Below are 16555 nucleotides of genomic sequence, written 5' to 3'. Positions count from 1 at the left end.
TCAAATGGAAATTACTGCTCAAGGAAAGGATGGTGAACATTGATATAAAAATACTAGGCTCATAAAGAGTTAACTAATGAAGAGACTGCAATGGCTTATTTTAAAAGAGATGAATTGGAGAGGAGAAGAGCTCCTATTTGTATTCTCCTGTCATCAGTCTGAGACTGATTCCACTTAATTTGGCAATGACCTAGAGATAAGAAGTAGATAAGTGGTCATCCAAACTCTTGGCTGGAAAAACTGGAAGATGCTGCCAATATTAGGGAAGACTGAATCATCATTTAAAGAAAATTGTTGAATCCAGTTGAAAAGTCTAGATGTGTGTTGACATTCAAGAATGCAGGAAGGAAAGCAATGAACTTTGGTATAAACAGGGAAGACACTACTTGAAGGCAGAAGTAAACTACTCACAGGTGGATTCCCTGCCCTGTCCTTGTCCTGTACCCATCCCCATGGCCTGTTGCCTGTGGCTGCCCTCCTGACTGTGTTGGGACAGTGTGGTGGGACAGGTGCTGATTGTGAGGCTCCATTCTTCCCAAAATCCCAGCCCCCAGGGAAGCCACTGGTCTTCATGGCACTCTACATGTAACTTACTTGTAGTATTGTGTGTAATTCCAGACAATTATGATCATTACACTAACTTTTTCATATGTAATTGTATATTTACATATTTTTGCAACATTTATTACTTCCTAAACATGCAAAATTACACCAAAGATTGTATCCTTGTTTCGCTGGAGATATTTTTAAAAATTGTGAAGACAAATTAAAGAGTGTTTTTTTGGTATCGATTCAGGTTTCAATTGCCTCCCCATTCCATCCCTTTTCTGTAATGAGAAAGGCTAATTCTGCATTTGAAAACTAATCTTGAGTGGATCAGTTCCTAGTGTCCACCTCCCATGATTCCAACAAAAAGAAGAGAGGAATATCACAGAACTCAAGAACCATAAGAATTGGTCACAAAGCTTTTTCACAATCTGAGACCCAATCCTCAGTTGGGCCAGCCCCATCTAGTAACGCACTGAAATTTTTCTACTTTCCAGGGAATAGCACTTGCTTTATGGATGATAATTTCAGGATCTTACTTGAAATTTATGAATTTGGATATGCAATCAGGCCCAGTCTCTGAAGAAGTGTGAGATTAAATTTTAAATTGTTATACAGGTAGATCGTGTGAGACAAGCTGCCAATTTACACATCTGAAGCCATCAGAGGGAAATTTTGCACAATTTCTAATTTTTCATTTTTAGACAAAAGATCAGGTATGGAAGATCCAAATCACCTTGAGATTCCAGCCATCTTTCATAAGCGTCTCAGCCAATTTTTTAATACTCAAGATATTTCAATATTCTCAGAGATGTTTACCATGCAGAATCATTTTGAGCTGTATCTTGTTTTTTTCTGAGTTCAAACCTCATTCCTGCTGCCATTAGGGATCAGAATTTTTGTTGTTAATGAAGCCTGTTTGTTAAAACCACAAGTAGAGATGGGCATCGGTGAAAATTATGTAAATGTATTGCAGTTTGGATACTCATCCTCTAAAGCCTGATTTGCACATGCCAAACTCCTTTTTTTTTTTTCTCTCTCTAAAGAATCACTGGATTTTTAATCAAATTTCACTCCTTCATCCTCAGTTGGATTTGAACCATGAAACTAAGTTGCAAGGCTTTGTATCTTGCAGTAAATCCCAGCACATATTCAGTCCAAGGCGTTCTCTCCTGTCAAAACATGGAATTTTGTAGTGGGATCAGGAAATAGCATGACATTCTTTTATTATCCAACCAAATTTGACATTCAAATTATAACATGCTTCCATGCTGCACTAGTTTAAGTTTTGTGTTGCTCTGTGTGTCAATCTTTTCTTTTTATTCTTCATTTAAATCTCTCTCTCAAGTCAGAGAGGATGGAGGACTAGGGAGGGCCCAGAAATCAACTTATTGAAGAAGTCTCCTTTGCAGACTTGTAAATTACCTTCTGCTAAATATACATGAGATTAAAACTGTGGCATCTAATTCTAGTGAAATCTGAAAATGAAATGAACAATATCAGTTTTTTCTACTCAAAAGGGTAATAATGTGATCAAAAAAATATTACAAATATCCTATAGCATCATTAAAATTTTAAATCTCCAGTCTTATGGTCTACAAAAGTTGTGCTGCTTGTGAGCATAATATTTTATCAAGTCCATTTAATTTGCTTTAGAATAAAAATCAACAATTCAGAATTTAATTCAAATTCTGAAGGAATACTTGACTCTTTATTACAATTTCAATGACCTGCATTTCCTAACTGTTGAGTTGTACTTATACTACCAAGTTCTTTGCTTTTCTATTCATTACAGATAATTGCTACTTACACTTTTTCTCCTATTATGTTTTTTAGCCTGGTTTTCTACCGAAAAGAAAGGTTCTGTAATCACTTTGTGATTGTGTGTTTGTCGAGGGGGTATGTTTCATGCATTTCCTAAGAAAAAAAGGAGGTTTAACCGATTGGCTATTCTGAAAGAAATTTGACATATGCATAAATGTTCTAGAGTTATGAAGTTCCTATAACTTTTCTGAAATATAAATTTGCATAGAAGCTTGGAGCTCATTAAGATAGAAACTTCTTTGTAAATTCATTTATTGCTCGACACCACAAAATCTCCTTTGTTGAACACTTCTCTGAATGACCTGGGAGACCAGCTTCAATCAGCGATCACACTGTATTTGATACAATGTCATTGAAAACCCAAGTTTCATCAGGTCGACTGATTTTAGCTGAGAAAAACTTCTTTTGAAGGAGTGCAGAAACTTGCAGGCTTCTTGTAGTGCACATAAAGGAAAAGCTTTCAATAAATCTTCCACATTTTAGAAAAGTTTAGTCTCGTTCAATTTGTTTCTATATCATTCCATGGCAATGTCATAGGAAAAATGTATTTATGATAGCAGAACATTTAAAAAATGAATAAATATAAATGTGAAATTAAAGAACATATAAAAAGCTAACAGATTAATTGATAAGAAAATTAATTGATTTTTTGTATTATTATTTGTAGTAATGGAGAAAAAGAAGAGAAATGGTGAAAATGGTATTTGTAGAGAATTACATCTGACAGTTTTTAAAATCTGAACCAAAGAGACACAAAATAAGTTTTAAAAAATTACCATAATGAGTATTACTTGTTTTGCCAAGTGTAATTATGATCCTATCACTGAACTCAGAAGACAAACAAATACAGAAGAAAGAGATATAGAATTCATAATGAGAGATTGTAAACACAAAATATGATACTTTTTAAAAATCTCATTTGAAGATGATGATGTTCAGCAATGCAATTACTTCCTTTCTTGAAAATTGCTAATGGTCTTTTCTCAGCAAGCTGTGCCTCAGGAAGGAGCAGGAATTATAAATTATTTTGCTCTCATGGCTTCAGAAGAGTGAAATAGGCAGTAGACCTACAGATTGACACATGCAGTCTGTGAATCAAGTGATTAAACCTTCTTCATGATATTTATTTCTTCCCAGAGATTCAAGTTCTGTGCCAGAAAGGAGACTGTAGCCCCTAATGTTGCCTGGATTTATATTATTAGCTGAATAGTGGGCTTCAAATATCATTCAGAAGCTTTCCTTGATTTTGTTGGGGCTTTTTGATTGTTTTTGTTTGTTTGTTTTAGGTGGGGGTTTTGGCTTTTTTTTTTTTTTTAATTTCTGTTGTTATTGCTTTGTAATTAGTTTAAAAAGAGACTTTTAACTTAAAAGCAAATGTCAGTAGTCCTCTAGAGCATCTGTCTGCAGATTAGAGCAATCTAATCTGCATAGATGCTCTGGAATGTTCCAAGTTGCTCATCCTATCAACATTCTCATGTTCTATGAAAATAATATTCGGGGATATGGAAGTGATGTTTTAACAACTGCAACTCACTATCTGTGCTCCCAGAATTGGTACACCATAAACAAAGTATTCAGGCCCTTGGGAATTGCTATCTGCACCTGCATTAGGATACACAAATGAAGAAATATGAAGAGAGAAGGAAAGAACAAAGACTGAGTGCCCTCCTTTGACATGAGTATCTTAAAAGTTCATCCATGACACTGCACTTTTTTTTTCCTCTGGCTCAGTAAATATTTTCCAAAAAAAAGCAGGAGGACCACAGGCTCATTTGCCCTGTGTTTGCTTCCAAGCAATCAACATGAACCGGCAAAGCACTACAAACTGTTTAAGAATATTTTCTCAGAATAGATGCTGTTAGAATGAAATAATGAGCTTTCCATATCTCTTAAGTGAACCACCAGATTAGAAAACAGTTGTTTTGCTACAAAGGTATGAGCATTGATCCTCCACTCCTTTCTCTAAGAGCAGATATTGAGCAGAGTACAAGTGGGTTTCACTGTGTGGGGGAGCAAAAAAGATACAACATAAAATGAGTGTAAGCTGATGCTCCAGTCCCTTGCTGCAGCCTTTGCAATCACATGAATTTTGTGGGAACCCAGAGGCTATTTTAACCAGGGGAACATAACCATCACACCTTGGAGGGGCACACAAAAGTGTCTTTAAACTATACTCCTCTTATCTCCTATGCTATTATTTTTTCCCAAGCCTGTAATAAAAAAAACCAGTCTTGTCTACCTCTTACTTTTACCCATTAAAACCAAGTAAAACAATTAATTTAAGGTAAGCAAGAGAGAGTCAAATGCACTATAGCCTCAACAATTAACCAGAATCTCAACCAAATGCAATTTAGTCCAAAACTTAATATTTTAAAATTGCAGACCAAGTTTTATACCTTTGAAAATCCTGACTCCCTACTGCATTACGCAGCACCGTTGCTGTCAAACAGCAGGAGCACAGCTGAGAGACATTCTCTAGGTGTTGTGCTAGCTCCATAAAACATGTCTTAACAACTCAGTCCCTAATGATTTCCAGCACTATGTGCTGCGAAGGGAAGACACTGAGAGCCAGCAGGTCAGCATTAATCATTTCCTCACAGACAGCACTATGGAGGGACACCAATGATATTAGTTTATTAGCTCACAAAAAAAGCCAGTATAACCAGAGGAATCTCCCCCACATTCAGTCAGGCACTTGAATGGAATTGCCAAACACTTTGTCTGACTCTGCTGCCTTGGTGCCTGGATTTGGCATTTATGCTCATGCTTAGGGGCCATGAGCAGCCAAAAACGTAGACCTTGCCATTCATATGGGGGTAACACTCTGTATCGGTAGCTTCAGTGGAAAGAGACGCAGATTCAGATGTTATGAGCTTATACAATCTTTTTCTTTTACCTACAAGATAATTGGACTAATAGAGCAGAAAAATTTGTGTTTGATCATATAAGAGCCATTGCAGCCCTCTGGTGATTTAACTCCTCCCTTCAAACCAATGGTGTTGAACATATGCTAAAACTGCAACATCGCTGATGCCATACTTAATTCTCTTGCTCCTGCTTCTAAAAGCTCTTTTTACAAGCATTTTTGTGCTGTACAAGGACTCAGACTCTCAAGCTCCATGCTGGTCTATTCCACTACCTGTTTATTACATATAATTGGAAATGCAATGCTGATTCAAAAGTGCTGGAATGCTTTGAAAAAGCACAATTGTATTACTTCCTCTTTTCTGAGGACATAGGCAGTAAGTGCTACAATTTTCTTAATTGCCTGAGACCTTTTTCATTTTTTTTTCCCTTTTTTCCATCAAACAAATATGAATCTACTACAGAAAATAGAAATGCTAGCTTTATGCTTTTATTTCTTTTAAGCATATTTTCTCTTAAGTTTTCACTTCTTTTCTGGTAGAAAGCTAGCAGGAGAACACCATTCTTGTGAGAATAAGTGTAAAAAGTATGCATGTATTCCTGTATTTTATTTTATGCAGAGAAAACACAATGAGCACCAAATACAAAATAGAATGTAATGAGCTACCCAGAGTTACCAGGCTTGTCAGAACATTTTTATTTTTAATTTTAGATTGTCTATAGGTACATTTAAAATTTGGGAAGGGTGCAGAGGTGCAAGAGCTCCAAAAGACTCTTACTATAAAAGTCAGGCTTGTACACTTGGGTGTCAGAGTGCAGGCCTGGAGGTGGATGGAGAAGTAATACAGATGACTTTATGATCTACTTAGATTTTTCTCATTGTGTAAAGGATTCCTAGTGTACATGATGGTAAATCTCTGAGATCTCTGCACATGTACCTACGTTGATGTGGGTGAATGTGAAGAGAGCATATGAATATTTGTTGTGAAATTCTGTGGAAATATAACTATATATCTCATGGAAAGATACCCCCAAACAGAGTAGATTGTTGGAGAAGTACTTGTGTAAAGCTACATCATTTAGATGGTTAAATGTAGAAAAGCAGGGAGAGATTAATGCCACAGGACAAGAACAAGTGGTTACTCACTTATAAATGGACATAATCTTTCAGATACTTAAGAAAAGCAGCCATAAAACCAACCCTGATAAGGAATCTAAGCAGTGTTGCTCCAAGTTGAGGCAAATTTTCAACTTTTTTTTGTTTTTCCAAATGTGAAGAATTCATGCACATGCATAGGTTACTGATACCATTCCCTACCATTCAAGCCCAAGTACCAATCTGCCAAACAGTCTGTGTTCTTTGATCATCAGTATTTGCACTCTGCTTGGTAGCAGTGATGGATTCCTAATGCCCTGGGTTAAATGTTGGGGAAAGTTCTTTCAGGTTGTATCAATGCAATGATATTCACGAAGCTATGCATCAAGCTGTCAGAAAACTAAGCTGGCAGAAGTAAATTACATCCAAAACAAACTTTAGAAGGAGATGGAGTCACATTCTCCTTACACAAATAATACATAAGATATTACTACAAGGAAGAAGATTTAAAAATGTTACACTTTAGTAAAAGATATCTTTGCTCTAGAAAAGAGAGACCATCCCTGCTACAGGAGCTCTCTTCTAAATCCAAACTCTTCTGTCCCTTTCATATTAAAATGTGTGAATCACAGGGGTCTAATATGGAAGAGTTCTACATTTGTTATCAGTAAGTAATATCTTCTTACAGTGTGCAGTTTTGGGCATCACACTATAAGACATTAAGCTACTAGAGACCATTCATCGGAGAGCTAAGAAGATAGTGAAGGCTCTGGAGGGGAAGATTTATGAGGCAGAGCTGAAGTCATTTAGTCTGTTCAGCCTGGAGAAGAGGAAACTAAGAGGAGACCTCATTGCAGCCTGCAGCTTTCTCAGGAGGGGAAGAGGAGGGGCACACATTGATCTCTCACTGTGCTAATCAGTGACAGGACCCAAGGGAATGGTTTGAAACTGTGTCAGTGGGGATTTAGGTTGGATAGTGGGAAAAGATTCTTCACCCTGAGGGTGGTTGGGCACTGGAACAGGCTCCCCAGGGAAGTGGTCACAGCACCAAGCCTGGCAGAGTTTAATAAGCCCTTGGACAATGCTCTCAGGCACATTGTATGAACAGGAGTTGTTCAGTGCAAGGCCAGGAGTTGGACTCAATTCTTTTAGGTCTCTTCCACCTCAGAATATTCTACATTTCCATGAACTTGGTTAGCAGAATCTTGATGCTCAATTTAAAGAGTTAGATAGGCTAGAATACCAAAGAGGGTACAAATTCTGTGGTTGTTTCTTTTTGCTATGCCTTTATATTGTCTTTATAGGGATTTCAACCTCACATATCCTATGGAAGAGTCATCCCAAACAACTTAGTTCATATGTCCAAGCTCCCTACGAATCACAACTGTGCCTGATCACATCAATGTGCCTGAGAGCATTGTCCATTCACCCAGTTTTGATTTTGTTTTCCGCTCATCACTACACAGTCCGAGGACTGTGGGGGTAAATGATGACATCTACACAAACAACACAAACAACAGCATTACAGCTTTCTATGTTCCTGTTGCTCGATCGTCATAACTGAATATCTACTTTAAATGAGAATCAGGTTTTAGACTAATGCAAACACTTTCTTTCACTGAGCATTTTTATAGGGTCCTGATTAATGTTGAACAGAAAGCAAGAGAGAATGGAATGATTTCACCATGCTCGCCCCCTTGACGCTACTGGAATGATATTATTTCCATTATGCTCTTCTCTATTACAAAACCAGTACCTGGTTACATTACAATAAAAACAGAAGGATGCAGAAAACACTACAGAGTTGTATGAAGATGCCAAACACACAATATGTAATATTTTTCCAGTTGTTGAAGTTTTGCTCAGGGACTTTCTAAAATTTGGTTAAAAGAAATAAACTTTTCACAGGCACCCTCTCCATCAAAAGAAACAATTCATCTTCTTTCTCTCAAGGATAAAGATTCATATTGATTAACACAACATCTCTTTTTCCATCATCAATCAACTCATAGAAAATATTTTAACAATTAAGATATTTAGTTTAGGGTCTGATCCTGGGCCTCACCATGCCTAATTTCCCCTTTTGCAATGCAGAGGTATTAAGTGTGCTTAGTTATAAAAATGGGGGAAAAAACCCCATCAAAACCAGGAAAAAGGCTTCGTAGCATGCACCTCATTAGTTTCTACACATTAGTAAATTTTCAAATTCAAAGTAAGACAAATTTAGGAAGAAAAAGTCCAAATTAAGTTCAACACTGAATCTAAGCTAAAAGTCTAGCTATTCTGGACTTCAGGCAGAGCAAAAAAAAAAAAAAATGACAGCTTCAGATGCATTTTTCTTTAAGTTTTAGCACTTAAATGTTCATATCATATAGATGACTAAGTGTCGGAAGGTTGATTTGCAATCGTTTCAGTTGCCAGGTTTTTCCCTCAAGAGGTTTCTTTCTCTTTCTTTCCTTCTTTCTTTTCATTTTTATTTTCTTTCTTTTTTCCTGCCAGAACGCACAAATCAATGCTTATTCCAAACATGAAACACACTGTTTTGAAAACCAGTTAAGGTTGCCAAGGCAACTACAGCGTTGTCATTCTCACATAATTTACAAAACCTATGCACTTTATGGCAAGGAAATTAATAGTTAAAGGCATTATAAATCTTATACTGACAAAACAGAGAGCACATGCATTATTTTCTTTGGGAATATAGAAATGGAAAGACAAAACCTCTGATCCTAAGAATCTAAGAACATGTGGGTTTCCCTTGAAAGCTAACAGTAAATTCCTTTTAGCTATAAGCAATGAATAGATGCATTTTGTAAGTTCCAGCCAGCCAGAAATGTGTTCAGAAGAACTTATAAACGCAATGTTTTAATAAAATGACCACCCAGCTAGGAAGAGGTCATCTTTGCTTTGTACAGGAATGCTGTGAATATGCTTTGATTATGAAAATTAAGCCAAAGGCATCTCAAGCTGTGCAGCCAAACTGGGCTGCCCATGTTTGGATTAAATTAGAGCCCACACTCGAAAACATTGATAATTGTGCCTCAGCTTGTTCCCACTCAAGTAGATGGTCAAAGAAAAATCTGTCTGACTTCAAAGAGGGAAATGTTCTGTCCTTGCTTCCTACAAAAAAAGTGTGACAACAGGATTCATTTAAAATGCAACAGCATTTTCCATTACTGTGAGGCAGTATTTAATGAGTCTGATTGTTTAAAACAATGTTATAAGAGGAGAATAAAATCTCATTTTGAAAATTACTGCATTTATGGAAGGGCTAATGCTTTCCCTTTGCAGTTCTGAAGAATTTGTCTTTGTTACACTATTTGCAATGTTTTCCAGATATTTGCTGATTGTAAAGAAAGAATATTTGTACTTACTTCTCCTTGACACTTATCCACATTTCATTCTTGTATTCCAATCTTGCTTAAAATATATAAACTCTTTTCAGCATCAGCCCTTTCCTACATGATATTTGTTTCCATCTTGGCACAGCTCTTGACCTCTGTTTCTTATATTCTTCCTTTACTCTATTTCCACTGGATTTAGTCTTGGGGTTTAACCTCAGATCCAAAGAAACAAGCTTTTGCCCCAACCTTAGCTCTCTTTCAGCTTTAACCTCCTTCAAAACCTTACTAGAAAGTAGGTTCTGCCCATCTTTTGCCAGACCAAACATCCTACTTGTTGAAATGTTTGACATGTCTGGCAACTTGTGCCGTGGCAAGACCATGTGGAGCTTGGACAGAGTGAGCTGATGTGAGGTGTAGTGACACCTGTGCTAAACTAAACTTCAGCTGCACTTTAGTACTATGTCTGATTCCATCCTTAAATTTCTACTTTGGTTTACTTTCATATTGGATTTCTTAATATTTCCTTGATTTCTTCCAAATAGTACTTATATTTCTATCCAAGTAGAGGCAGGAACATCTGTTAATTATGCTGATGGATATGCATCAGCATAATTAGCAGATATATACATCAGCAGGATGGGTGGGGAAACATGCACAACAGCTTCTGTGGGCTTCCATTTCTCCTGCATTGGAGGTCAACAGCAGAAACTTCCATGGAACCACAGAATTACAAAACCACTTAAGTTGTAAAGGACCTCTAATACCCTCAGGTCCATCACAGTGTTGCATCATAATTTATTGATGACTCTGTCACTCTTTTCTTTTTCAGAATTCCCTATTGTATGCCCTGTGCCAGGGAGCTGCGGAGTGGTTGCTGCCTGCAGAGGAAGGACTTCTTGGAGTCAGAAGTGCTGAGGTCACTGGTCTATGTAGTGACTTAATAAATAATGCTCTTCCTTGGGCTTAACCTCCACCCCAAATAGCCTCACGTAAATGAATTCGTACTTGCTGTTTGTTCAGCCCTTCGACAGTAAGTGGAAGGAAATAGCACATCTCTTCAGAAAAATGCTTTAGCAGTGCTTTCCATCCTGTGCTAATACACATAACCCTTAGATTGCAAATAGTAAGATAAAATAACCTGTTGATGATGGACTTTTCTATAAGGCAGTAAGTACTCCAGAACACAACTGATTTCTGGTGAATTAATAGAATGAATATATAAACCCGGACAAGTAACAGCAAATGATGTTGAAAGAGGAGTGGAAAAATAAAACCATTAAATTGACTGGATGAAAAGCATAACATAGGAATGAAGCTAACTGTATTTACACCATTTTTCTGAATCTGAAATGTTAGAATCACAGAAAAGTTTGGGTTGGAAGTCACCTTCAAAGGCCATCTAGTCCAACCCCCTCTGCAATTAAGAGGGACAACTCCAACATATAGAGACGTGCGCTGGATTAGCTGTTGGAATTATTTAAAAAGCTTCTAACTAAACCCAATTCCAAGCACCAATCCTGCATTTCCCATCAGAAGCCTGTGTGTTCTGCCAGCTGTTTGTAAGATTACTGCAGAAAGAGGGGAAGATTTTTGGTTATTATTTGTGGAATGGAAAATATTAAATTTATTAACATTTTGTGAGTGACATAAAATAAGTTATAATCCTGCCCTCCTGCAGACTTTCTATACAAAATATGATTCTTGGAGAAACTGCTTCATCTCATCTTAGCCTAAGCCTTGGGATGGGATAGGTTGTGTTATTTCTTCCAACTGAGTAATGGGTGAGTCTGGGCAGCTGACTTAAAACAGATATCTAAAGATATATGGGAAGGCTCCTGTCATGGAAGAGTTTATTAGATCTTCAATATATTTCATTTATTACAAGTGAAAGGGGGATATAATGGTCTCAGTGCCTATGAAAAATATTTAATTATCTCAAAGGGTAAAGCACAGCCATTGAAAATTATGAAAGAAATGAAGAGAAAATGTGTGAACTTGTTATACATGATTTCAAATATAAAATTATTACTGGTAGCATGAGTTCTGTATTTTCATCCAAAATACACTACAAAATTTTCAACAATTTAAGCTACTTCATGCCACTTTTTCTTATAAACATAAGTCTAAGGAAATTAAAATGCAATAAATTATATACATTACTCAAGAGAAGATGAATAAAAATGCAGGAGAAAATGTCACAGGGTGAGATAAATGCCATGTGAGCCAACATCTTGTCATAAAAATCAGCATTATGAATACAAACAAGTTTTGCAATGCCTGCTATATCTGTTGTAGCAACAGATGTGATTTTACTGAAGGAATTTAGGGTGATTAATCTTTCAGATTCTCCCATTGTCTCTGGTGTTGTGGTGTCCACTCCCAGATCAAGTGATGAAACAGTATCTGCATGTAGCTGCAGCAAGAAATCCACCTGTAGTTTTGATCTTCTGTAGGTAATATAACACCCACTTCTAAATTAAAATCAGTACAGTGATAATACAAGGGGTAATGGTTTTAAATCAAAGGAAGATAGATTAAAATAAGATATTAAGAAATTCTTCCCTGTGAGGGTGGTCAGGCGCTGGCACAGGCTGCCCAGAGAGGCTGTGGCTGCCCCATCCCTGGAAGAGTTCAAGGCCAGGCTGGATGTGGCTCTGAGCAACCTGGTCTAGAGGAGGGTGTCCGTGCCATGGGTATGTAGATGATCTTTAAGGTCCCTTTTAAACCAAATCATTCCATGATTCTGTGATTTTACCTGATAGAAGGCATATAAGAGCTTGTGGAATCTCACTGGTAATGTAAACATTTATCTACTAAGCTTCAATGATCCAGTCAACTTCCATGAAGAATTAAAGAAATGCAGCTACTATGCACAATATTAGAGAATTTCACCCTATACCAGCTTTAGCAAAATGCCAGATATTCTAGCTATATTCAGGCTCTTCAGCATGACCCAGTTAAATACACATTTGACACAGTATCCATTAATCTTACAAAGCACATCTTGAGTTACTCAATCTTGTGACATAATGGATTCCTTTCCTACACCTTGGATGAGCAATCAAACAGAGATTGACTTTCTTCATTTAGTCAAATAGATTTATCTAAGCTGTGTTTCAAATGACTAGATTAAGTAGGGCAATGTGGGCTTTTTATGTCTGAAGAAAAATCCATTTAATGGAACTGTTCCTTTGATTTTAGAGAGAGAATTACTATCAAAACACTGGACTCTTTTCTCTGTAGTTTTTTGTTATAATGATCTAGACAGTCTTATCTGCCTGTACAGCAATTGAGGGTATTAATACTCCCATGTCTGCACTAAAGTAAGTTCTTGGACAGAGGAGACAAAGAGAGTCCCCACATGAGGCCATTTATGTACTATGGTGTGCATGGTGATGAGGACAGTGAACAAATGTCCTTTTGTCATTATGTCACAGAAATTATTTTCATGAAGGATTAATTCATTAAAAGCAACAAAAGGCCATTTTTTTTTTTTCTTACTCATAATTAATTATGGGAAGACAAGTGTTCTGTGCAATAGAGAAGTGTAATTAGCTTGCAGCAGGGAATTTAACCACTCCATTGCATTGTGGAGGCGATGAAGACAGAAACTCCCCAGCTTGTGTATATTCTGGAGCCCTCTGCTGAACTGAAGGAAAATCTCTCAACTCCTCGTCAAGGCCTTATCATAGTAACAGAAAACTCAATGACATTTCATCAGGAGAAAAGATCTCAAGGGCGAGAGGAGGAAAATTCCTTGAGATTTCCCCAGAGCCATTCTCAGAACTGTAGGGAAATTTATATTTTTAATTCATTATGAGTCTAATATGTTTCATTTCAGTTTATAGGTGAATTTTGATTTGAAATATGATCACTGGAGATATTCTGCATTTTATAAAGGAATCTGTTACAAACTTATCTAATACAATTTGAACACTAACAGTTCATACTTTTCCTAATATTATAACTTTTCTTTGAATTCAACATTCCAAGCAGAAAATATGAAAATGTTTTGGGTTTTCTTTTGTTTTTAATATTCAAAATGTTAAAAGAGAGGAAAACTATTCTGTTTCTTAGCAAACATTACACAGTGACCTTAGAACAATAAAACAGATTATTCAACTGAGAGTTAAGTGTTTCCTGAGATCTGCTGGTGAATCTTTGGTTTGTGTGGAAATTGGATTCCCACACCACATCCTCAACTTTGTGAGGATTTCTAGTCCATCTTCTAGCTCAGTGTCAGAGAAACACATTGCCTGGCATGTGGTAGACATGACAGCACTGTTGAGTCATAAAATTGGGATTTTAGGACTGTGTAGCACATGAGAGCATGGGAAGTGCCAAATATATTTGCCTTGCGGTACTTATGATTTTATCCCACCTTATCCCACCTTGAGCTTTGAGCTCAAAAGAAGACTTTCTTTCTTCTGTAAGGAAGGTAGTTGGCATTCTTTTATCCACGCAGGGTGAGAAAATACAGAAGGGAGCAGTAAATCCATGACCATCTAGAAGAATGGACTCTGAATCTGAGAGAATAGTGAATCAAGAGACCACAAATAATCACCTATTCTGACATCAAATGTACCTTTAACAAAATGACAAATACTTCTCTTGAAATCTTACAAAATTAAATTAATTTAATTAATTATTTAAAATAATTAAAGAATAAATTAATTAGTTTTCTTTATGTTTCCAATGAAGAAAATCTCCAGTGACCTAATCATGAGCCTAGGAAATTAGGAAATCATCGTTTCTTCAAGTGTGCATCTCCATTGTCATCAGGCTTTCTATTTAAATCTTTTCAAGTACTGACAAGATCTAAACCTAGGTTTAGATAGAATAAATAATCTGATAAGATTATGTATTTCTTGAAACCTAGTATTTGGAAATTGTGGACAAAACAGCTATCATAATCAGGAAGACTTAACAATATCTGCAAGAATTTCAAAGTACTAAATTTAAAGGCATTTGTAAAACTAATCTTAAAGTGCCTACAATATAATACTGTGGTGTCAACCCAAAACTATTTCTCAGTGTAAAATAACATGAACTCCATATTGTGACCTACCTATTTTGTAGGTCATAAAGTAGCACCAGCACATCAGTAGTACAGTGATTTACATCCAGTGATGTTCTGACCCACATAATCAAATGAATTTGTAATGTTAGCAACTGAAAAGCAGCAGCACAGCTGAAGGTAAAAAAAACCTGAAAACTATTAATTTAAACTGAAACCTTGTCTTGGAAATTAGCAATATAGTGTGCAATATTTTTGAGAAGCAGCATTTATATTAACTGTGATGAGCAATAAGTAGATGGTTTGCATAAAAGCCAAAGCACAGTTAGTATTATTTCAGTAAATGACACTTGTGACTTGGAAGAAAAAGACACTTTAAACCTGACTGACCATGAAGGTGCCCTTACAGCTGCAGCGGCTGGTCAAAGTAGACAGATTTGTCTTGTTCACACATTTCCTTTCTCTCCTTTTTCTTATTTACATTTGGAAGCTGATTCAGATGATTTGGATTAAAAAAAAAAAACAACAAAAAAACCACTACAGCCCTAATGTTGAACTAATCATAAAGCCTTTGAAAAATAATACACTAGTTATACAAGCCATACGGAGGGATTTCACTAGTCCAGCAAGATGACATTCTTTTGTCAAGACCAATACAGCAGCTTCACAAGGCCCTGATCTGACAAAAAAAAAAAAAATCTAAAGACACTGCTTGATAATAGCTTTCATAATGTTGACCCCAATAAAATATATTTTTTCTTTGAAGGGTGTATGCAGTCTTTAAGCTTTATTGTTCAGCACTATCCTGTTCTAAGATAAACCTCAAATATAAGATACCACCAGAATCAGATGCTAAACAAGTGGTGTCTTTTCTAGTAGCCTTCCAACAACATTGGAACAGGAAATAAAAAAGTAAAATTGGAAGTCACAACTTTCAAAAGATATCTTATTTTTATGTCCACAAACAACTCTAAAGAGCATTTCAGATTTTGAGGAAGATATATTGGTCTTGAAAGTTTCTTCTGCCATTGATTACACAGCTTGCAAAATCTCAAATCTTGCTCAATGCTCACTGGACAAGTCTGCACAATCTAATTTCAAACTGAGATCCAGCTTTGAAAGAATCATAGACCTCAAATCATAGAACACAAATCATAGATTGGGTTGAGGGAATGGATCTTAAAATCTTCTAGTTCCAACCTCAGCCATGGACAGGGACACTAGTCCAAGTAGCTCAACCTGTTCTGGAACATCTTCAAGTATTCAAGAGGAACTGGTCTGACTGGCTTTGGAAGTAGGTTGATCGGGTGATTTCAAGATGACTTTTCCAGTTTAAGTTTTTGATTCTATTTTCCTTTCATTGGTACTTGCATCGGTATCCAAGGATAGGCAGACTGAACCTGCATCTAAGAGTGGAACACACAGACCAGAAACCTAAACCTGCAGGAAAAGGAAGGTAAATTTTTTATCCTAAATGGGCAATACTTTATTACTGTCACATAACTGTAGTCAGGAGTAAAAGTCTTTCAATCATGCAATAAAGTGCTCTTAGCATCACAATAGGATATGTAGTCAGATATATCATGTACTACCTTTCCTTTACAATGGTAATGAGAATTCTTTTTAAACAGCACTGCTGTCCCTATAAATTATTCAACAGCAGAATAGGCTGTATATAGATTTTTTAAAAGGAATATTTCATTAATATGACAAATTACATCTTTAGCCATGAAATGCTTAGTTACCTCCATGAATTTAGTTGGGAAAGACACACAATTTTATATTTCACACTGTGGTAGTTTATTCAGTAGAACTAGTTAAAAAACATTGGATCCAAGCATCTGTGAGTCCAAGCATGTACAT

This window comes from Melozone crissalis, unplaced genomic scaffold (assembly GCF_028551555.1).
Source record: "Melozone crissalis strain CALT ecotype California unplaced genomic scaffold, PUWL_Pcris_2 ptg000008l_1, whole genome shotgun sequence".
Classification (NCBI taxonomy): Eukaryota; Metazoa; Chordata; class Aves; order Passeriformes; family Passerellidae; genus Melozone; species Melozone crissalis.
The sequence above is the reverse complement of the archived record's forward strand: the minus strand, read 5'-3'. Positions refer to the sequence as shown.